The following is a 25,306-nucleotide window of genomic DNA, read 5'->3' as shown; positions in this document are numbered from 1 at the left end:
CATTGTTAAGCAAGGTAGCTAAAGTAATGGTGTCATGTCCTCTGTTGTGACATGTCCCCTTGCTGAGTGACTTGGCTGAAGACTTTGGGAAGAGCAACTATTTGTGGACAGTTAGTCCAGGCGAGAGGAGCTAGTTTTTGCAACAACAAAAATCCTCAGGACCACCTTAGATGCTTGGGAAGTGGCTTGCCTTCTCCCTTGTGGGCATCATCACAAGAAGGGCCTCTCCCAGTTTTGGAGGATCTTTTGACGAGAGGTTTCTGAAAGCAAGTTCAGCGGCCAGGTGCCCCCAATGCAGTGTAGAGATGGAAAGTGTTGAGGAAATAATTATAATCCTTTTCCTGACCTTCTTGCTTTTCTTCCCTAGATTTCAAAGGCTGTGCAGGCTGCTGGCCTCGTTCTGTGACCCACCAAAACATGATGCCCTGGTCTATAAGGAGGAGGAGGAGGACAAAAAGGAGGAATTAGTGGCTGTGACCAAAAAAAAAGGGAACTGGTAGTCAAAATCAGAGTAATCCATGTTCGACGCAAGGCTCAGGAGATGGATGTCACTAAGGTAAGAGATCACTTGTGTTCATGAGGAACAGTGAGACCAGAGAGAATCTGGCTCACTGGGGAGGAAGGAGGCAGATCACTGATTCAAGAAGACTTCAGGGACATCCCTTTTGAAGCAGAGAGAGAACCATTTCTCTTTACTTCTGCCCTTTTCCATTACAGTGTGGTGCCCCCTGCAGTCTCTCAGGTTTGCAGGTGTGCCCATCGGTTCAAAGGGTTGGCAACCCAAGTTAGACTGCTGGACTCAGACTGGGGGACCAGGGTTCAAATCCCCCCTCACCCATAGAACTGAATGGGTGGCCTTGGGTGCTCTCTGCCTCTAGGCCTACCTCACAGAGCTGTTGTGAGGATGGGATGAGGGGAGGAGACTCACGTAAGCCCCCCCTGAGATCCTTGCAGGGAAAAGGAGATATCAATGGAATAATAAATGCATAGTGAATGAAAAAATAAGAATCTTTTCTTTTTTCTTCCGGGCAGAAAACAATAGGCAGCAGCAATAGGAAGTCCAGCATCTCCAGCCCAGCTCCCCTCTGAAAAGACCCATTTTCTCCCTTCCCCACAATCCAAAATATACAAATAAATAGATAAGTTACATCTGCTTTTGACTCGGATGTATTTTTCTTTGATTCTAATAAAGGTCCTACTACAAACATGCTACTCCTGGATCATGATCTTATCCTTGGAAGTGATTTTTCCAACCATTGTGAGCATGGAAGGAAATCCTGGGTCTTTCTGCAGGAGTCAATAGTTTGGCTCCTTCCCTTGTGGTCTTGTTGCTCCTAGATGGAAGGAAGTGTGCATGGGTGAAGACAAGACAGTGTTTGGGTGGGGCGAGAAATTCCATTCAGTTTGTGCATTTTAAAGCAAGCCTATCCCATTTTGCAACTATATTGTGAGAGGCCATTCCAATGTCTGTTGAGGGGTGCGAGGTTCCAGGGGTCTTGGCACTTAAACAGGCTTTGTGCTTCCTTGCAATGAGGCACAACAGCCATGATAATGTTTTTGGTTGGCACGCTTATTTATGGTATGAAAAGGTGAAAGTACGTAAAGGATTTATAAATCATGTGTCAGGGAACTGTCATCAAAGATCAACGGAGAGGGAAGTCGCTCCGAGGATGCAGGGGAGGGAACCAGCAAGGAGAGAGGGAGAGCTTCCGCTGGGGAAGGAAACCAAGGTGACACCAGGAAGAAAGGGGAGGCTGAGAGTACTTCGGAGGGAAGGCTCCGAGACTCTTCCAGTGAGATCAGTGGGGAGAGCGCAGGACCTCCGCTTGGCACGCCTACTCTGCGCAGAAGGCTTCCGCGCAGAGAAGCTAGGCGGAGACTGGCTGTCAAGGAATTTTTATGTTGGAAGAAGTTCAGGAAACGCCCACTGACGGATTCTGGCAGTGATTAAGACAGTCGCGTTTGCAAGGCGCTGTCAAACCAGGGAAAGTTTGAGCTATATAACCTGCTTGGAGCAGTTTGGAGTTTTACACATGAGCAACACATTTCCCATTACATCATGTAATTAGGAAAAATTTGTATAGATTATGGAATAAATACACAAATCTAATAGAGGCAAAAACACCACTTTGGCTCACACCATTGTAAACTAAAAAGGTAAAGAAAAAGAATATGATTAAAGGTCTGGAAACCAAGCCTAATGAGGAACAGTTGAGGGAGTTGGGTATGTTTAATGTTTATGATGTTTTAACGTATTTTAAAGCTTTTCTTGGAAGCCACCCAGAGTGGCTGGGGAAACCCAGCCAGATGGGCGGGTATAAATAAATTATTGTTGTTGTTGTTGTTGTTGTTGTTGTTGTTGTTGTTGTTGTTATTAAGCCGGAAAAGAGGAGACTGAGGTGGAATCTCCACACACATTAAAAACATTGTGAAAATGCTTTTTTAAAAAAATTGCTTTGCAAAATGCACTGAATTTGCTATAGTTCATAGCGTCGCAATTGTATATTGCACTTTACAATACATTCAAAATGTTTTATTTGCAGCTGTACAGCTGAGTCATGAGAGGAGATCTGATAGCCATCTTCCAATATCTTAAGTGTTGTCTCATGGAGGATGGAGCAAGCTTGTTTCTCCTGCTTTAGAGGGTGGGATCCAAACTGATGGCTTCAAGTAGGAAAAGAGATTCCAACTAAACATCAGGAAGAATTTCCTGACAGCAAGAACAGTTCAACAGAGGAATGAACTCCCTCAGAAGGTGCTGGACTCTCCCTCCTTGGAGGTTTTAAAGCAGAGGTTGGATGGCCATCTGTCATAGATGCTTTCATTGAGATTCCTGCATTGCAGGGGGTTGGACAAGATGACTGTAGTGGTCCCTTCCAACTCTACCATTCTTGAATTCACAGCATATTTCACACACTGAATGGGAGACGTTTTTGTCTCAGCACTAATTATAGTGAGTATTCTCTGATGCTGGAGATTAAAAGAAAATAAAGCAGCTAGAAAAAGTAATTAGTCTCCATGGGTAATTCTTTACAGTGAAGGGCTATCTCATCATCCTCATTTTAATCCTAGGAAAACCTCTAAAAAGCCTTTAGGGTCATTGTTTGACTCAGATGTGTAGAACTATAGCAAACAGCATGAGTCCACATGGCCCCCAGGTGAACCACATCTGCACAACAGTGTTCCAGGTCTCTGAAGCCCATATCAAGGAATGACTGGGGGTTTCCTGATCCTCCACTCCTCTGGTTGTTGTTTTTTAAAAGCACCCTGCAGCAAGACCTGCAGCAAGACCTTAAGGCTTCAGATCCAGCTATAACACAATGGGAATCATAGCTCTCCTGGTGTTGTCAGACTCCAATGCCTACCAACCACAACCAGCATTGCCAATGAAGGGTGATGGGAAGCATAAGCCAGTGACAACTGCAGGGCCACAGGTCCCCAATCTACATGGCGAATCTCCCATTACCATGTGCCAAAGAAGAAGAAAGAGGAAGACCATGTGCCAGAGCGGAAGGACTAAATGTTTGTTTTCTGATCTTTCAACCTATGACCCAGAAGACTGGGAATTTGCGACAGTCTCATGCACTCCCTCTCTCCTTACTTAAACACTCAGATTTTACTGCTGACTTTCTCAGTCTGGCAAACTATGCCTTACCATTAAGATTCAAACTGGGAAGTCCCTCATTCCCCAGTCCCACAACATATGTTTTGTGCCATGGAAAATCAGGCAGCCATGCATATATTAACCTGCTGTATCTTCATGGTGAGGGAATGAGGAGAGTGCCCCCAACATTGATGTGACTGAATCTGAGCATGTGAGGCAGTAGGAACCTTCCCAAACTAGACGAGAGACAGTGGGTGCAATCTTCCTTTAGCTTTTTATCAAGTAATGATATCCACTGCTACTTTATTCAGAAGATAACTTCACATGGTTTATTAATTTTAAATATCCATATTCCACTTTTCTCCCCAACAGCAGACCTCCAAGGTAGCTGGCAATAAGAGAAAATTAATTCATCAAAAGCAAAACAAAATATACAATGTCAGTGGTGACTAATGAAGGCATATGAGGTGGAAAGTGTTATTAAATGTTCTTAGCCCAGACCTGAAATGGGCAACCTTCTTCTGTTGAGGGCCCCATTCCCTCAAGAATAATTTGAGGGACTAATTTGCTGGGGGGGGGCACATAGTACTCTTTCCCCCTCTCCTTTTGCCATCTCCTTCTCTCTTTCTCTTTACTTTCTGACATCTCCTTCTCTCTTTCTTTTTGACATCCCTTTCCTACCTCTTTCCACTCATATGAGATCAGGTCCTGTAGAGAGGGACGAAGAGTTACTTTGCTGATCTCATCAAGCGCCTTTTGCCTCCCATGGATTGTTTCTCCTCAGTGGGAACTGCCACATTCATCTTGCAGTTTCATTTGGTGAAACTTGATGTTGGCAATTCTATGCAGAACAATTAGAAAAAGCAAGTCTTCAGGCAAGTTTTCAAAGCATACCTCTTGCAAATCAGGGTGAAACGAAAGGTGTGATTATCACTTACGGAAACAGTAGTTACAGGCTTTAGAATTTGATTCATATGACAAAATAAAAGTCCTATGAGTCACTATTAAATCCAACATGAAACAGGGAAGAGAAACACAATGAAATTAAATGAATTTAGAATTGGAAGATGGCAACTCTGTATCTCTATTGCTAATACATTCCTAGGCTGCATAACAACAACAACAACAACAACAACAAAAACAACAACACTCTCTTATTCAAAGACAAAAAGAATAATAATGCAGAGGTCATTTTTAGGAGGTGGGATTAATTTTGAAGCTGGGGGGGGGGCATGTAACATCCTCGTGCTCCTCTTGGCTCCTGCAGCTGATGGCCAAATTTTCTATGTGCTCTATCACACCACATAAAAGTCACTTCCGGAAATGTAGCAGAAGTTTAACGTTCATTTCTGTGTTAATTTTTTCTGGGGGGGTGGGACTGTTTGCAACCCCATTAACTTGGAAAATCATGAAGTACACATGGAGGAGAGAACATGCTTGTTTTCTCCTGTTCTGGAGGGTAGGACTCAAACTAATAATAATAATAATTTATTATTTGTACCCCGCCCATCTGGCTGGGTTTTCCCAGCCACTCTGGGCGGCTTCCAACAAAGATTAAAAATACATTAAAATGTCACACATTAAAAACTTCCCTGAACAGGGCTGCCTTCAGATGTCTTCTAAATGTCAGGTAGTTGTTTATCTCTTTGACATCTGATGGGAGGGCTCTCCATTGGGCAGGTGACACTACCAAGAAGGGCCTCTGCCTGCTTCATTGTAGCTTTGCTTCTCGCAATGAGGGAACCGCCAGAAGGCCCTCGGCGCTGGACCTCAGCAGCTGGGCAGAACGATGGGGGTGGAGATGCTCCTTCAGGTCTTCAAGTTGCAAGAAAGGAGATTCCAACCAAGCATTCAGAAAACTTTCTGACAGTAAGAGCTGTTCAGCAGTGAAACAGACTCCCAGGAGAAGTGATGGGCTCTCCTTCCTTGGAAGTTTATAAACAGAGGTTGGGTGTCCACCTGTCATGGATGCTTTAGCTGAGATGCCTGGTTTGCAGGGGGTTGGAATAGATGACCTTTGGAGCCCTTCCAACTCAAAGATTTTATGACTCTATGTCTGAATTCCCAATTCGTTCAAATTTTGAGCAGGAGGTTTTAAGCCTCAATATTTAAATGCTTCATCTCTTGATTGTTTGGGTTCTTGACAGGCATCAAGAATGAAAAAAACCTGTCAACTGTCGAGCAACTCCCCAAATCCCACACACATTTAAATTATGAAAGGCAATGGCTTCCTTTCCCACTGGTTATTTACCAGTATTTGAAATAATGGGGTGGAGGTGGCAAAGAATGGTGGGGGGCTGAAATCTTGTTTCCACTTAAGGGAAAGTAGAATAAAGTACTGAATGATATTTGTTGCCCTGCACATTTGAAGGACACACTAGCAAATATTAAATCTTCCAATCTAGATTTATTTATATCATGCATTCAAATAAATGGAAAAATTCCACTGATGTTTGATGGAGTTGAAAAAAGAACTTGCACTGGAAATGTCTAGTAGTTTCTGTAAGAGGCAAGCAAATCTAATATTAGCAATGTCTGGGGGGGGGGATTCTTCCAAAGTATTAGTACTAGGCTACATCAGATAAGATAAATATAGGAACAATTGTGTAACTTAGATTAGCTTTGGGCACTTTATAACATAAAATAATGAGTGAGAAAAATGAATTTTGTTGATTAGCTAGTATAAAATATAAACAAAAAATAGGGGTCAGCTGTCAAATTGCATGCTAACGTTGCATGCTATCTATCATGTGCTATAAGATTAGAAGTACCAGTGAGAAGTCAAGCTTGCCTGGTGTCTGCCCTCACCACACGATTCTACTTCAATTCCACTCAAGTTGACTTCTGATTGGAGTGAATGTACTGCAGGACAGAGGTAGGTGCCAGCCCAATACTTTATCTTCTACCCTAGCAGTATAAACCAGATTTGGGGAACTACAGGCTATGGTGTGGCTAGGTAAAAAGGTAAAGGACCCCTGGACGGTTAAGTCCAATCAAAGGCCACTATGGGGTTGGGGCATTCATCTTGCCTTCAGGGCGAGGGAGCCAGCGTTTGTCCACAGTTTTCTGGGTCATGGGGCCAGCATGACTAAACCAATTCTGGGACAACGGGACACCGTGATGGAAACCAGAGAACATGGAAACTCTGTTTACCTTCCTGCCACAGTGGTACCTATTTATCTACTTGCACTGGTGTGCTTTCAAACTACTAGGTTGGCAGGAGCTGGGACAGAGCAATGGGAGCTCACCCCGTCATGGGGATTCGAACCGCTGACCTTCTGATCAGCAAGCCCAAGTGGCTCAGTGGTTTAGACCACAGCGCCACCCATGTCCCACAGGGTGTGGCTAGGGTGTGTTTGTTGTGGTCCTCCAGGACTCTCTATCTGGCCCATGAGATTCTCCATAGACTCTACTGTCAGCATCGCCCTTGAGCCAGTGTCACCAACTGGACTCATCCACTTCAGCCCCGACTGGGCTAGGCGAGCTGGGTAGCACTTCCAGAGACCACCTTCTGCACAGGAACAGGTCAAAGTGCTGTGGACTCACAGCTTAGAGTTGTGAGCACCGGATTCACTCCAACAAGAAGACAGTTGTCGCACAGCAGAGTATAGCAGAGTATAGCAGAGTATATAAACGACTTGGAGAGCAGCTCTGTAGAATAACTTCTTTATTCTATCTACAACTATTATACAACTATATACAGAGCTTAATGAGGTCTAAGCATAAAGAATGCTAAACTGCACTGAGTGTCTGCAGCTGTTCTTAGCAGCAACCTTATCTCTACACACGATCTCTAACACTCAGTCTCTCTCTCTCCGACACACTGACTGACTGACTGATTCTTTGATGTGGTGCTGGAGCAGAATAAGTAGAGAGCAGAACACTGCTCCTCCTCTTTGGAGAATCAGAGGACTCATCAGGAGATTCTTGGATATGGGAGGGGTGAAATCTCCTCATCTACACCTCACCAGCATTTGGTATTTCCTGGCTGGAACTTGTCCTTGAACTTTGCTAATGGCTCTTGCTTGGCTATATGGAGGATGGACAGGGGCCTGTTTGCAGATGTGTAAGGGCAGAGATTTTGTGCTGGTTTCAGGTGGTCAGCAGAAGCTGCTGAGAACCCCTCAGACATGTTCCAAGCGGAAATGTCCAAATTAGCCCTATAAATTTCACTTTGGGCAAAATATGGTGGCGAGAACCTGCATGTAAATATAGAAGTAGTTCCAACTGTTGCAATGAAGGAGTGATTTCTTGTGAGTAGACATATAGAATTGTTCTATATCTTGCATGTCTCCTTCATTGCAACAGTTGGACCTAGTTCTATATTTACAGTACATGTTGATAAACAGGGATCTTTTTTCTCCTCCACACACCTTCACGTTTTCAATTTTCTTCTTCATTTGTCAGTACGCTCCTGGGGGAGAGGGGCTCTGCACATTTCACAGTTTATGCATCCTACCTTTCCCCATCTGACAGAAACAATCTATGTCAAAGTCATTAGCTGCCATAACATTTTAACTGTCTCTGTGAGGTGAGGGCCTCAGATCTGGTGACAATAATTAAAAAGGCAAATACAAGGAGGAAAAACCTGAACTGTAACAGGCGAACTATTATAATGGCAGATTGCTAATTACTTACAGCTCTTTATTGATGACACTTTCAAGAACCATTAGCCACATTCCTTTGTTTCATTAGTTTCATTACAGTTTATCTCCAAGAAACATGTCTGGAGATGTTTTTTAATTGTCTTTCTAAAATCAGATCCATTTCAAAGTGTTTATTGAGTCTCCACACAGGAATGCAGAGATACCCACCCATAAACTAGGTGCAGTCAATGCGTGATGCGAACTTTTTTTTTTGCTTCAAGAAAGAAACAGAAACCACATATGGGATTATTGTTTGGAGGAGAGAGATGGGAAGGAGATTGCTTGGAGTAAGGAATGTGAAAGTACATGGAGGTCAGAAGCAACGTGGCATAATGGATAAGAATGACGGATGGGGAGAGAGAGGGAAGTTGTTGGAGGTGAGGTTAGGTGTTAGGAGATTAATAGTTCTTTTCACATTAATCCAAGACTCCAGTTTAGTGTGATTCCCCCACCCCATAATTTATTAGATAAGCAATCTGTTGTTAAATTTGGGTAATTGTCAGTGAAGCTATGCTGAAAGGGTTTGGAGGCTTACTCTTGTCACAATAAATTGTGGCACTTTTGAACTCATAATCCAAGGATAGCAAACATATGACCCTCAGCTCACAATCAGGTAGTGGACCAAAGTTCCACAATAGCTGTTGTCACCATAGGAACCATTCTACTGAGCAGCTCTCTGGAAAATATATATGCTGTGCAGAATCTTGTGTTCTGGAACTTTCGCTATTCTGGTGTTTACATTAGTACCAGATTCCCAACTTCTAGCTAGAACAACTTATTTATGAATTTCTTTGGGGGGAGGGGAGAGTAATCATAAGTCAACATGTGTTAAATTCAAATTCTAAGCTGTTTTATTTTTGTGATAAGAAACAGTGCTGGTCACTTTAAGCACTGGCTAAGTCTCATCAGTGCTATCAGATAAAAAAAAAAGGTAAAAGTTAAAGGACCCCTGGATGGTTAAGTTCAGTCAAAGGTGACTATGGGGTTGCAGCGCTCATCTCGCTTTCAGGCCAAGGGAGCTGGTATTTGTCCACAGACAGCTTTCTGGGTCATGTGGCCAGCAGGACTAAACCACTTTTGGTGCAATGGGACACCGTGACAGAAACCAGAGCTCACAGAAAGGCCATTTACCTTCCCGCCGCACCGGTCCTATTTATCTACTTGCACTGGCATGCTTTCAAACTGCTAGGTTGGCAGGAGCTGGGACAGAGCAATGGGAGCTCACCCCATCGTGGGGATTTGAACTGCTGACCTTCTGAGCAGCAAGCCCAAGAGCCTCAGTGGTTTAGACCACAGCGCCACCCACGCCGCATAAATAATATGCATATCGAATATGCAGAGGGTATTTAGGAACTCACAAGAGGGGGCTGAAGGTCTGATCTTAAAAACTCAGCAGGAAATGAGGAGACGAGTTGGGGATAGACAGAGGCTGCACTCAGAGAGGTGACCCAGTGACAAGAATGGTCCTTGACTCCTTAGGAAATAAGGGATCCACCAGGTGGATCCTAAAGTAAGAATATAATCTAAGGATCTGAATGATCCCTAAAGTTATTCAGGCTAACTGAACCAAAACATGACAGTTTTTTAAAAGTGTTTGTTCAAATTGTGCAATACTTTGAATCTGCATTGAGAGTGGTGCTTAATTATCAACAACCTTGTTTAGACAGGAACAACACAGAGAGAAGCAGCATTCTGTACAGGCACCCCAGGACTCATGTAGCTGAACCCACTGCCAAAAGATATGGAAAACCAGGGATCCTGCAGCTCAGCCATTTTGGAAGTACAGAGTCCAAACCACTGCTCAATCTGATTCCTCTTCCTTTCGTCAGCCAAGCTGGCCCACCCATGGGGCAGGCCAAGGCAGCTGCTTCAGGTGGTGGAAGTGCAAGAGATACCATCCTCATAGGCAACCCACCGACTGCCTCCACCACCACTGGCAAAGCAACCAAACAATTAAACCCCTGTGTTGCAAGCAAATTATCAGTTGCCTTTGGATATTACTGACCATTGGAAAAGCGGCAGTGGCAGCTTCAGATGAGATATTGATGAAATCTCATGAAATCTCATGAGAGCTTTGCAAGATCTCACCAGAATCTGCTGCAGCCACTTTGTGGTCACTGCTGTAATACCTGCCAAAGAGAGGCTTTGGCAGGGGTGAAGTGACACCTGCCTCTTTGCCTCAGGTGGTGATACAGGACGTACTGCCCCTGTTTATCAGAGTACACATGTGCCAACCTAGCTAGTGCATACTGTGTTGGGCTGGAACCATTGAACAGAATCACTATTCACTTGCAAGTAAGTCCCATTGACCACAGGGGGACATTTCTGAGCACAATATTTCACTGTCAGTGTGATCCTAATAGTCCGAGCTTTGGTGCAAGAGAGCGAATTCTCCATTCCTCTCAGTTAGCAGTGATACCAACATTTTATTCATTGAGTTTCTGGTTTTTCCCCCTAGCGATAATAGTAAGCCAACTGCAGCAATGTGGGGGAAATTGTTTTAAAATTATCAGTCACCATTTAGCTGACTTCTGTCATATATTCCTCTCCTCCAGTCTTAACTTTCAGCTCAAGCAATAACTCCCCTGGAGAAGGGGGGCATACAATGCTTTTTGCGACTGTCATATATCCAATTTGCAGTCTTTTCTTCTCAATTCCATGAAATTTTCACTACTGACATCCATTTGGAAAGGCGCCCCCCCCCAAGTTTTTGTCTAAATAATTGTGATATTTTTCTCCATACTAATGAAACATTCAATATATATTCTGCTCAACATTCATCTAAAACTAAGGTCAGTCTACGTGAGGAGGAGGAGAACATAAAAAAGCTGAGGGGAATATAAAGAGTCCAATGAATTATAAGGATTAGCTTGAGAACAAATAACAGGGGCTAAGAAAGTGGGTGGCCATATTTTGTCTCTTGACAAGTCTGTTACCTAGGAAACAAAAGACCAAATGATTGCTTAAATGACCCTATGCCTGTAGATTTAAATTGATGAAATTATATAGGGCTGCAATCTACAAAGCACAAGGAAATGTATTGTCAGAGCCACTATTTATTAGGTGAAATAAAAATATATAAAAAAATGAGAAAGTAATTTTCAATCTGATGAGACTGGGATTTTTGTCTCTCCAGCATTTATTGCCTAAGTCTTTATTATCAGACCTCTGATCCAACCAAGCAGAGGAATTAAAAGCAACCAGTCAACATATCCTGCTGATTAATCACCATTTTTTTAAAAAGACTTCTGTATAGGAAGCTAATCACCAGCTGAACTCCAAGCTCCCAGCAGCAGGAAGGAAGTTGATTCCAGCCGACATCCAGATGGTATCAGCAGGACATCATTTTGACTTGTGGCATGAAGTTCATTAATCCTCCTGCGACTGCTGGACTTCCAGCAAAGGTAAGCCAGTATAATTTTTATCCAAGAAAAACCACGGTGAGCCCTCTCAGTAAACGGCAAACAGATATTGCTCATTAATTTTACAACACAGAAACCTAGTGATGCATCGCCCACAATCAGTATAATAACCTTCTGTGAACATATGAGGGAAACCACTAAAAAAAAAAAAGACAGAGAAAGAATAAACTTTGCACCTGTTGGATGAAGCAATCTGAGGTGTTTACACAATTCCCACAACAATTTCCAAAGATAGCTGCCTTTTACACAGTGAAAATCTTCCAGATTGGCTGCATAGGTAGGGACTAGGGCTGGGTGACACTTGGTTTTCAACATTGTGATATATCACCAGCTAAACATTGCAATAAGTTGATATATTGCAATGTCTGAAATAAGGATGGAGCTATGTAGAGGCATTGGCTGGCTTCATGGTTTTCCCACATCTTGATTTTTATTTTTTTTACATAGCACACAAACATCATGATTCACAATACAGGGGTACCTCGAGTTAGAGACACTTCAGACTACAGACTCCGCTAATCCAGAAATAGTACCTCAGGTTAAGAACTTTGCTTCAGGATGAGAACAGAAATCATGCGGCGACGACACGGTGGCGGCGGGAGGCCCCATTAGCTAAAGTGGTACCTCGGGTTAAGAACAGTTTCAGGTTAAGAATGGACATCCAGAACGAATTAAGTTCTTAACCCGAGGTACCACTGTATATATCGCCAGGTCAAAAATTATGAAACCAATATCATGATATGGACTTTGAACCAGTTTTGAACGATATAGTGATGTATCACCCAACCCTAGTAGGGTCCCATGGAAAAATGTTCCTGACTAAAGGCAGAAATGTGTTCATTCAAGACAATCCATTGTTCCTTGTTTGATCATTTTAACTCTGAAAAGGCATTCTCTCACACAACGTAGAGCAGGAATTGGGACCCTATGGCCCTCCAACTGTTGTTGGACTCCAACACCCATCAGTTCTAGCCACCATGGGCACTGGTCAGCAATGGTGGGAGTTGGAGTTGCAGATTCATTGAGCAGTTGTAGTGGGATCTTTTTGTAGAAGCAGACAACACTAGCTGCTTATTTTTTATTTTTTAAAAACTTTTTTATTATTGTGTTGTATAAACAAGAATAATGTTATACAAATAAGTATACTAAGTTTTCTCATGTCATTTGTATATCACAAAAATACCATAATAAATTTGGAAAAATATGTATAACGTATGTTTCATTGTTGTTTATTTGTTTAGTCATGTCTGACTCTTTGTGACCCCCATGGACCAGAGCACGCCAGGCACTCCTGTCTTCCACTGCCTCCCACAGCTTGGTCAAACTCATGTTCGTAGCTTCGAGAACACTTTCCAACCATCTCGTCCTCTTTCGTCCCCTTCTCCTTGTGCCCTCCATCTTTCCCAACATCAGGGTCTTTTCCAGGGAGTCTTCTCTTCTCACGAGGTGGCCAAAGTATTGGAGCCTCAGCTTCACGATCTGTCCTTCCAGTGAGCACACAGGGCTGATTCCTTCAGAATGGATAGGTTTGATCTTCTTGCAGTCCATGGGACTCTCAAGAGTCTCCTCCAGCACCATAATTCAAAAGCATCAACTCTTCAGCGATCAGCCTTCTTTATGGTCCAGCTCTCACTTCCATACATCACTACTGGGAAAACCATAGCTTTAACTATACGGACCTTTGTTGGCAAGGGGATGCCTCTGCTTTTTAAGATGCTGTTTAGGTAATAATGAAACTATGTTTCATTAATAGTGGTCAATGAGTTATTGGTTTATGAATTGGTTTAAACAATTAGGAAGAAGAGCACTAGCTGTTTATGATCGCAATACCAAAGGTTTATTTAGACTAAAAACAGTGACACCTAGAAAATTATATTGGCTTGAAAGACTAACTCACAAGAGGTGCAAATTCAACCTGTACTAGAAATTCTGTGATAGCTTGATGGTGATGCCTGATCTGGAGCTGAACTACTAAAAGTCTTGTGAACCTTTTCAGTGGTGCTAAACAGCGTTTCACATTTTCTGTAGAATTATTGCCATTCCTTTCCTTTGGGAAATATTAAATATTAATTCTTTTTCACTTGCCCTTACTCTCAATTGTTTTTACTTGCCTTCTGTGACATTGTCATAGTCAAGTCTGATGACTTAGTACGTTGACATCATCTCACCCATTGTGTACTTCCTTAACTGGATGGATCGGAAGGATCAGCTATATGCCTATGAAGCTGCCCTATCCTGAGGGTAGAGCCCTATCTTGGACATTAGTCCATTGATCACAGTGTTGTCTAGTTTAAACTGTCATCAGTCCTCTAGGGTTCCAAGCAGGGCTCTTTCTCATCACTTTTTTTTTTTTAAGCTGGAGATGTCTACATGCAAGCACTGAGTTGCAGACAAATTTAAGCAAGGAGAAATAAACAGTGGCAAAGGAGAAAAGCAGGACTAGAGTAACAGCAGCAGCCACCATGGAAAGAGCAACAATAGCACCAAAGTCTAGATCAGGGTTATTCCTAGTCTTTACCCCCCAAAATAAACTAGAGATTTTTGGGCACTGCTCCGATTTGTGTCAAGAAAGGAATGTAAGGATGCTAAGCATCTGAGAAGGTTTTTTCTTTTAATCAAAAAATAATGCAGGTTTTTAAAACATAACCAGACTTGAGATAATGAGAAATAAAGCATTGCCATCGCCCGAAGTCAGGGCAAGAGCTTACATCTCTTTTATCTTACCTGAGAAATGGAAAACTGAGTCTCTCTTTTCATCATTTTGGTTTATATCCCCCAGTAATATGCAATGCCAACCTCTCTTCTGCATTCTCTGTGGCTTTTGTTAATTATGTGATCACTTTTTATCTTCCACTTAGGGTACTGGCCTTTGTTTTTCACATACGGCTTGGGGAGGTAAAAATATTCCACCAGGTCTCACTAATTGCTCCTGCTCTTCTTTGTGTTTCATTATTTTTTCAGTGCTCGGAGTTTACTTTATTCTGGTGTTTGTATATCTTATTTCAGTTATTAATTTTGCAGGTGAAGCTGTGCTTTTATAAACAAAGTTGGGATGTCTGAGTGCACAGGGACCTAGCTGCTCTTTAACTGCAAAATTCACCTGCTAGTTCTTATAATGCCTAACTTCTAACATTATCTTCCCACAAATCCAGCTTATTATAATTTAAGTGAGCGAGAAATGAGTTCGTAAACACTTCTCAGCCTCCTTCAATGGATGACCCTTCCTTGAGGGATGCAACATCCATGTTTCTTTTCAGTTTCCCAATGATGATCCTGTATGGGATGCAAAGAATTCAAATTAAGCAGAAACGGTGGTGTCCTTATAATGGTATATAGCTCATCTCCAGGCTGTCACCTCAAAAGGAAATTAGCCTGACTTAATTAACTTTTAACACTTGTTGATTCCCTAGGATTAAAGACGTTTCTGACGCACAGCCTAATACACACAGGTCTTGATTAGATTCTAACACACGGTGTCTGACACATAGTTTTAACACACAAGCCTTTATTAAATTCTAACACTAGCTTGCTCTGGAGTTTAGCGTTTCTTACACCGACAACTGGGATGCGGGTGGCGCTGTGGCTTAAACCACAGAGCCTAGGACTTGCCGATCAGAAGGTTGGCGGTTCGATGGGGTGAGCTCCCGTTGCTCGGTCCCAGATCCTGCCAACCTAGCAGTTCGAAAGCACGTCAAAGTGCAAGTGGATAAATAGGTACCACTTCGGCAGGAAGGTAAACGTCATTTCTGTGTGTTGCTCTGGTTCGCCAGAAGCAGCTTAGTCATGCTGGCCACATGACCCAGAAGCTGTACGCCAGCTCCCTCAGCCAATAAAGCGGGATGAGCACCGCAACCCCAGAGTCAGTCACTACTGGACCTAATGATCAGGGATCCCTTTACCCTTTACCTTCACCCACAAACCCCTTCACCCACAAACCCCTTCACCCACAAAACCTTAACAATCTCGGTTAAAATGTAAACAGAGAAACAATGCTCAAGACAAGTTGCCTTGCAGAGTATGAGATGACTAGAAGGGAGGTGATAAGTTAGAAGTTAGTGGACGATAACTGCCATAAAATAGTATGCAGAACACCTGTTCTGGGTTGCTGTTCAAACCGAGCTGATTTTATTGGATTGCACAAAAGAACAAGAGAATTGCATTTAAATATGGCATTTTCAGTATGCAAAGCTGAGGTGGAGGAAATGAAACTGGCTAGTAGCCGATATCACTGGCTCCAGAAGTTTGGCAGGAGAGAGGCGCAACAACAAGAAGATACCTCCAATACTGCCCAAGGCAACCTTTCCATTAGTATGCAACTTGGCCATCCTCCACAATTCCATTCGACCTACCCATGCCATTGGTCTTGGCAGTTCCAGCTCGATAGTCATTGACTTTGTGAGCATTGCAGCTGGTCTTTGGTTCAGATGAAGATCATTTAAAAATTAAACAGAATTACATTGCCCTCACCTGTTTTGAAGCACGAACCACAGCAAGGAACCACAGCTGTCAAAAACGGAGCCAGCAGTGTCCGTACTTAGTAAGACATTTCAGTAGACATAGAAGAGGAAATGAAGGGTATTTTGTTCTACTTCAGGGTTTGCCAAATGTGATTTCTGCCACTCTACATCTAGTGGCCTTGGATGCCAGAAGACTCTGGAGATTCTTACTCTCTTCACCTCTTGTTGACCTCTGACAGCCATTCCTCTCCTGTGTTCCCCTTCTTCTTCCTCAATGATGTTTAATATGTCCACAGCCTGTTGGATTTACCAACTAATTTGTGGGCAGGAACCTTCAGCTATGAGGACCACAGGCAAATTGCTATTTTGGTGTGCAACTTCCAGCATGATTGGGCCTCTCTGGCTGTAACAGTATTGTGACCTATGGTGGGTGACTGTGAGCAAGAATAGGGAAATATAGGGAAATCTGTCCATTTCAGTTTCTCCCTATTCCTCATCTTTCCAACAAATTTGTAAATTGATTTTTGAAGAAGCCCTCATGAAAATTAATCAGCATTTCAGAGTGATTTTCTCCTAATAATACAATTTGTTTTGTTTGCAATTTGTCCTGGGGCTCCCACTTGTGGACACAGTACTTGGACTCTCACCTTGATTATTCCCAACAGCTTTATTCTGGAAAAAAATCTTTACATGGCTTCAACATAGGTCAGGCTACAGATTACATGGTTCAAGAGTTCAAAGCAGAGCTCTAAGCTAGGAACATGCTAAGATGTTTTTTCAACATGTGACATGCCCCCTTTGCCCTTCTTTTGAAGAGCAGGACAGGCACAGCCATTCACACATTTTGGCTCTGGAGCAATGGGGCTGGGGCAAGCAAGCAGGCTGGGTTTGTTCATGCTTGTGCATTCAACAGAGCATTCTTGGAGGTGGAGGCAAGTTCTGCCCATCCAACTCAATGTGTTATCAGACACTTCCCTAGTTGCCAGAGTGATTTCACTAGTAAGAGGCAGGGCAAGGGCTGGTTCAGATGATTCTCTCTCCTCTGCTGGGACATCCAACACCAGTGAGATGGATATGCCTCCTGATAGATTACTTGGCTTCTCCCCAGCATCAGCCTCTGCACTCTCACCCAATTCCTTCTCCCACTCTTCCAAGTCCTGCTGAGAAGTCTCATGTCAGGCTTCAGAAAATCAGCTTCCTCCACCCCCCTTAGCAGTAGATAAGCAGAACGAAGGAAAAGGAGTCTTATTACCAGTTAGAAACTTTAATGATCACAGCGAGAGAACAAAGAATCCATTTCCTAGGAATGGCGGTGCTACCAATTAAGAGTTCCACGCATTTCCTCCCTATAGTCACCCATGTCACAACTGCGTCTTGTAACCTCTGTGCTTTCTGTTCTGCCAGCTTATCAGCTCTTCTTGTCCTTGGGCAAGGCGGAGGAAGGTAGACTGATATTCATTCTTCCATACTTTCCTTTCCACCTGTCTTCAAGTCCTGGGGTGGAGGTTGGAATCCTGGTCTGGATCAAGGAATGGATCTGCCAATTATTTGTCTGTTTGTTTTATTTTTACAACCTTTCCCTTTTAATTTCGCTTTCCCTTTCAGTTCATCATCAACCAATGAGACCACCTATCCAATGGTAAAGGAAGCCATGCTTTGCCAAATGGGCATGGATTCTGTGATACATTCATTTCAGTTGTTGTTGTTTAGTCGTTTAGTTGTGTTTGACTCTTCGTGACCCCATGGACTAGAGCACGTCAGGCACTTCTGTCTTCCACTACCTCCTGCAGTTTGGTGAAACTCATGCTGGTAGCTTCGAGAACACTATCCAACCATCTCGTTCTCTGTTGTCCCCTTCTCCTTGTGCCCTCCATCTTTCCCAACATCAGGGTCTTTTCCAGGGAGTCTTCTCTTCTCATGAGGTGGCCAAAGTATTGGAGCCTCAGCTTCAGGATAGGTCCTTCCAGTGAGCACTCAGGGCTGATTTCCTTAAGAATGGATAGGTTTGATCTTCTTGCAGTCCATGGGACTCTCAAGAGTGTCCTCTGGCACCATAATTCAAAAGCATCAATTTTTCGGCGATCAGCCTTCTTTATGGTCCAGCTTTCTCTTCCATACATCACTACTGGGAAAACCATAATTTTAACTATACGGACTCTACTCAATTTCTCTGTATTTGCCTCTGCCCCCATCCAAATTACAGCAGCTCAGAAGACACACCAATTAAGGCTTTCTGTGTTTATTTTCTCCCCCCGCCACACACACACACCTTGATCCACAATACTCTTTTATTCTGTGACAAAAGGCAAAACTTCAAACCAGGCATAGCCGTTTTGAGATCATTAGTAGATCGCACCATGACAGTTACTTTACTGCTGCGGTATCGGCAGCGAAATGAAATTACCTGACCTATCTGGGGATGTGCAAAGCGCTGTTATTTACATATGTAGCCTCCTCTGCCAATCTCAAGTAGGTTTTAGCACTCTACAAGTATGCTGGTAAAACATGCAGTAAAAATAATGACAGCCCTCATCTGACCTATGCTCCTATTGTTCTTACTCCATAAATTCAGTCAGTGAACTGGAACAGTCTGAGAAGGGAAAAGTCTTGTTTCTGCTGTCAAGCTTCTCAACTTCATATCCCGATGACACAATATTATTTACCAAGTTTATCATTTTATAGTTGACTGGCCTACTGGGAAGAAGGGGGGGGGGGCAAGCACAGTGCTTCAAACAATTGATGTTTGAAAATGTCCAAAAAAACAACAGCTCATTTTTGTCAAAATGGACCATAAGCAAAGTGAGCAGAATGGATGCCCACTATGAAATATGAGCATATTTTCACCCAAAATTTGGAACTCCCTGTTTAGAGATGTTTATTTTGTCTTTTCCTTATTGGCCTTCAACCTCAGGTTTAAACTATTCCTGTTTAGGAAGACTTTGGAGCATGGATAGAAAGTCTATGACCCTTCTTACCAGATATGTAAGTATGCCTGTACACACATACATGTGAAGCTGTATCTTGCATGCATTTTGACAGAAAATTATAATTTGGGGGATTAGCAATACTGTTCTTGGGATCTTCACTGAAGACAATTGAGAATAGCAAATGAGATTCTGGGAGCTAGTGTTTGCCACGAAAAGGTTGCTATTGTTCCCTACCCCTGCTCTAAAGTACAATATACCGTATTTTTTGCTCTATAAGACTCACTTTTTCCCTCCTAAAAAGTAAGGGGAAATGTGTGTGCGTCTTATGGAGCAAATGCAGGCTGCGCAGCTATCCCAGAAGCCAGAACAGCAAGAGGGATTGCTGCTTTCACTGCGCAGCGATCCCTCTTGCTGTTCTGGCTTCTGAGATTCAGAATATTTTTTTCTTGTTTTCCTCCTCCAAAAACTAGGTGCGTCTTGTGGTCTGGTGCGTCTTATAGAGCGAAAAATACGGTAAATGTTCCATATTGGTATTGTTTCATAAAGGCAGGAAGTATCAAATTCATTTTGAAGAGTTCATCTTAACAACACTCTTGTTTGCATTTGAGTACCCTCAAAATAATATTGCTACCGGCTCTGTAGGTTTCAAGGCATTCTTTTTCAAGTATAACATCCAGCCAGCTGTAAATGCTTTTTCATTGCCACAAGTCATATGGTGTAACAAGAAACAGATTACCAGCTGGTGTACTTAAAATCCTAGGGATGGGTGGGTCAGAGTCTGGCTATTTTGTGCTCACCTGCTATGAAAAATGATGTGACTGGTGTCCTAGTGGTATATATTTAGCAAGCGCATCCTCTTTTTTCATGGTACTTTAGTACTGGGCACACTGAGTTCAATCACAGCTTCTGAGTGTGTTCGCACGTTGAACCCACACTTTACAAGTGAGGGTCATGAACTTTTTCACTGCAGTGTCAAATGGAAAGGAGGTCCATGGAATAATTCTGTCCTTCTCTTCCCAGTAAACTAATCAAAATAAGCTTCCCTGAAATGGATATGTTTCCTTCTGAACCTGCTCTCTCTTTACTGGCTCATCATGCAATCCTACGTACATTGAAGTCAGTTCCATTGAGTTCAATGGGGCTAGTGCAAGGAAAGAGGATATAAGAGCCCATAAGGGACAAATGAGGGAAATATTTTCTTTGGGTAAATTAATACTCCATCTCAAGGAAACACTTTACAGTCGTACCTTGGTTCTCAAACACCTTGGTACTCGTCTGTTTTGGTTCCTGAATGCCACAAACTTGGAAGCAAATGTTCTGGTTTGTGAACGTTTTTGAAAGCCGAACGTCTCTTTTCTGATGAGAGCAGCTTTTGCATCTCATTTGGAAACCAAGGACCCAGAGTCTGGAGGAAGAATGGGGAGGCACACAATGCCAGATGCTTGAAGTCCAGTGTGACGTTTCCACAGTCTGTGTTGATTTGGGGAGCCATGTCATCAGCTGGTGTTGGTCCACTGTGCTTCATTAAGTCCAGGGTCAACGCATCCGTCTACCAGGAGATTTTGGAGCGCTTCATGCTTCCTTCCGCTGATGAGCTTTATGGGGATGCTGACTTCATTTTCCAGCAGGACTTTGGTACCTGCTCACATTGCCAAAAGTACCAAAACCTGGTTCATTGCCCATGGGATTACTGTGCTTGATTGGCCAGCAAACTTGCCTGACCTGAACCCCATAGAGAATCCATGGGGCATTGCCAAGAGAAAGATGAGAGACATGAGACCGAGCAATGCAGAAGAGCTGAAGGCTGCTATTGAAGCATCCTGGTCTTCCATAACACCTCAGCAGTGCTACAGGCTGATAGCATCCATGCCACGCCACATTGAGGCTGTAATTGATGCAAAAGGGGCCCAAACCAAGCACTGAGTACATATGCATGCTTCTACTTCTCAGAGGTCCAATATTGCTCTATTTGCAATCCTTGTTTTGCTGATTTCCTTTAATATTCTAATTTTATGAGATTGTTAATTTGGGGTTTTCATCAGCTGTACGCCATGATCATCACAATTATAACAAATAAATCCTTGACATATCTCGTTTTGCATGTCATGAGTCTATCTCATATATTAGTTTTGCTTTTTAAGTTGAATTACTGAAATAAATGAACTTTTCCACAATATTCTAATTTTCCAAGTTTCACCTGTAGGGCCTTTTTTATGCGATGCAGATGCCCTAACTCTTATTAGCCCCTGCCAGTATGTCCAATGCAATAGTCAGGGATGATGGGAGTTGCAGGTCTACTGAAATATTTATTCATAAAAGTTAAAAATAGAACACTGGACTATAATGCAAGGCTACCACTAGAACATGCTTTTCCAAACTTGGATATCCAGCTGCTTTTGGACAACAACAACAATTTATTATTTATACCCCACCCACCTTGCTGGGTTTCCCCAACCATTCTGGGTGGCTCCCAGCAGAATTAAAAGCACAATAAAACATCAAACATTAAAAAACCTCCCTAAACAGGCTGCCTTCAGATGTCTTCTAAAACTTGTTTATCCCCTTGACATCTGAGTCCACAGGGCGGGCACCACTACCAAGAATGCCCTCTGCCTGGTTCCCTGCAACCTCACTTCTCGCAGGGAGGGAACTGCCAGAAGGCCCTCGGAGCTGGACCTTAGTGTCTGGGCTGAGCGATGGGGGTGGAGACGCTCCTACAGTTTTCATCATCCCTGACCACTGGTCCTGTTAGCCAAGGATGATGGGAGTTGTAGCCCCCAAAAAACTGGATATCCAAGTTTGGGAAACCCTGCACTAGAAGCTACTTCCAGTGCTATGTTGAAACTTTTCCTCTGGTTTCTTGAAAGCTTTCTTTCCCCCACGAAACAGGCTTCAGTTTTTCTGCTTCATTTGCAGGCTGCTTTAAATTTGTGTTAGGTTTTCCTCATCACTTCAGCAAGGGTTGAGCTTACCTTATCATTATGAGGTAGCCGAAGGTGTTGTACGGATTTTTCTTCCCATTAAACATTTCTCCAGGGCTGTTCAGCCTTTCCAGCATAGCACAAAGCTCTGGGGAATAATATTAACATTAGACACATCACAGGGCTGCTGTTATTAAGGTCCAGGTTGGGCTGACTTGTCATGGAGCTTCCTGGTTTGGATTGGAGCCTTTTCAAAGTGCTCGATCAGGCTCTGAATTTGATCAGGGTCCCTATGCACAACCTTGATAAGTACTACCACCTCCCCACCAATGAACAGTTCTAATCTTCATCTTGCTCTGGAATGTTCCTATGAACCCAACTTATCCCCATCTGGCTCCTTAATCTCAGCAAGAAGTGAGTACCGGTATTCCACCCTAAGTTCCACAAAAAAGAGCAGTCTCCACATATTCTATACATTATTATACGTATAATATTATATGTATACATAAACTCCACGTTTCCAAAAGTAACAGGTACAGTAACTAGGAGTGGGGAACCTTTGGCTCTCTTGATGTTGGTAAACTATAACTCCCATCAACCGTAGCAAGTATAGGAAATGACCAGGGATGTTGGGAGATCTTGTTTTCCAGCATCTCAAGGGCCAATGCTTTCTCACGCATTTCGGAGCCTCAGAAAGGGACTGGAGAGCTCAACATTCAGCGCTGCCAAAACCAGCGCCCAAAATCCTCTCTCGGGTTTCTTCTTGGGGTGCATAGCACCCTTGTGCTTTCTCCCTTCACCCCTTGATGATCGGACCTCTCTATGGGGATCAAGGTCTGCGCTCTGCAGCCATTAGCGATAACCTGGAAGTCAGGCCAAAGCTTTCTCACACCTGTCATGAACAGAAACATACAAAAATGCACATAACTGGATACAAAGTACATATGTATTCATGCATTAGATGGAGAGAGAAATATGCTGCAGAAATGAAGTACAAAGGGGCTTGATTCATTTATGTATGCTATATACAGTGGTACTTCGGGTTACATATGCTTCAGGTTGCATATGCTTCAGGTTACAGACTCCGCTAACCCAGAAATAGTGCTCCAGGTTAAGAACTTTGCTTCAGGATGAGAACAGAAATCATGCTCCAGCGACGCAGCAGCAGCAGGAGGCCACATTAGCTAAAGTGGTGCTTCAGGTTAAGAACAGTTTCAGGTTAAGTACGGACCTCCGGAACAAATTAAGTACTTAACCCGAGTTACCACTGTATATTGCCAACCTAGCAGTTCGAAAGCACATCAAAGTGCAAGTAGATAAATAGGTACCGCTCCGATGGGAAGGTAAATGGTGTTTCCGTGCGCTGCTCTGGTTCTCCAGAAGCAGCTTAGTCATGCTGGCCACATGACCTGAAAGCTGTACACCGGCTCCCTCGGCCAATAAAGCGAGATGAGCGCCGCAACCCCAGAGTCGGCCACGAGTGGACTTAATGGTCAGGGGTCCCTTTACCTTTACCTTTACCACTGTATATATACACACACATATTTTTATTTTTGCATATGGTTAGTTAGGCTGTTCTTTAAAAACAAGAAAGTGCACCAGTGGCTCAGATATAAGTGGGAACTTGATGCAAGAGGTGCACACAAAGTTCCATTGTGTCAGAAGAACCATCTGATTCTGTGTATATATCCTTTTGAAAGATATTTTTCCTCTATCCTAGTGGACAGAGTCCTAAAGGAGTCCTTTGGACTGGTGCCTTGCACTCTTCTGCTTCTAAATCAGCTCCTGCTGACTTAAATCAGCTCCCGTACAAGCTCAGTGTCAGGCCCAGAGTCTGGGTTCAGCACCTCTTCAGCTTGCACTGCTGGTCTTCCTGACCCAGCTGGTTCCTCCCTCTCTTTGTCAGAGGCCTGCCTGCTGCTCAGGGTCAAAGTCATGACAAGTCGCATCTCTAATTCAAACAGAATCCGAGGAGATAATTGCAAGGGGAAATATAAAGAATGATCTTCATCGTAAAAGGAAAATTAGCTCTGAAAGGAAGCTACCTGAAGGAAGAAGCCACTTAGTCCCAAAGACAACACTAAAAATACACTGAGAACCAGAAGGCTGCAAACAATTTCTCTATTTCCAATGCACATAATTAGCATACCTGTCAACCGTCCCTTATTTGGTGGGAAAGTCCCTTATCCCAGCGCTGTGTCCCGCTGCTGTCCCTTATTGATGATGTCTCTTAAATTTCCCGAGTTTCAAAGGAAGCAGCTCCTCTCCCTCCCTCCCTGCCAGCCAGGGAGGAGGGAGGCTCCAACTGGGTTGCTTGGCTGCGTTGCTCACCCAATAAGGAGTCTAAGAACGACTGGGGGGGTGGAGCTTGCATGCCTTGTGCCCGGTCGCCTTGCCTGGGGACTCGCCTTTGCTCAGCACTTCCCAGCGGAGAGGTGAGAGTGGTTTTCCTTGCTGCATCCCCTTTGCCAGGTTGCTGCGCTGTGGGAACCACTGCTTGAAGCTTGATTTGGCTGCTGGCTAGGCTTTCTGCCTTTGGCTTGGAGGGGCTCAGAAGCTGAACATACCTATGCCTGGAAAATCTCTTATTTTGGCTGCTGGTCCCTTATTTTCAAATCTGTAAGTTGACAGCTATGATAATTAATCTCAGATGGCATATTAGGGTTTATAGCCATTTTGCCACCATTCTACTATTCCCCCCCCCCGAATCTGTGACCTTCAAATTGAGAAAAAGGCCAGAACGTTGCAACACAGAAAACAAGCTAAAACAATATGAATGAATTCTGCAATGCTTAATTTTGACTGCTGGGTCGAGTTCCATGCTTGCCAAGCCAATTTACAGACCTGTGGCACACACACTACCTTCCCAACAGGAGAGGGAAAAAATGGGCACAATTTTCATTCCCCAGAATGCTCTGTCCAAATTCCTCTTGCAATACAGGGATGTCTCTCATCTCTCTATTCTAAGAGGCACATCCTGCCAGCCTCAAGACGAGAAGAGAATATGTGCTGATTCCCAGCAGGGGATTGCGGCATTCAACATCAAAGCCCCCAACAAAAGGAAAAACCAAAGAGCCGCAGCATATTGTTGTGTTCTCCAATTCTTCAAACTTTCACACTGTGAAAACTGGAGGCTCCTTATCTTGCAGGTACAATCAGCACCATTCCCCTCATGTGTCGACAGTGACCCTGCATTTGCTTGTTTTTCTCTATGTATAAAGCTCTGCTGGTAGAGAGAACAGGTGCTCCCATAGAGTTTGGAGGGAAACAAAATGACTATATTAAGCTTGGAATTTGTCAGCAGAGAAGCCCAATAGGAAAGAGAGAGA

This window comes from Podarcis raffonei, chromosome 6 (genome assembly GCF_027172205.1).
Source record: "Podarcis raffonei isolate rPodRaf1 chromosome 6, rPodRaf1.pri, whole genome shotgun sequence".
Classification (NCBI taxonomy): domain Eukaryota; kingdom Metazoa; phylum Chordata; class Lepidosauria; order Squamata; family Lacertidae; genus Podarcis; species Podarcis raffonei.
Note: the sequence above shows the minus strand (reverse complement) of the source record.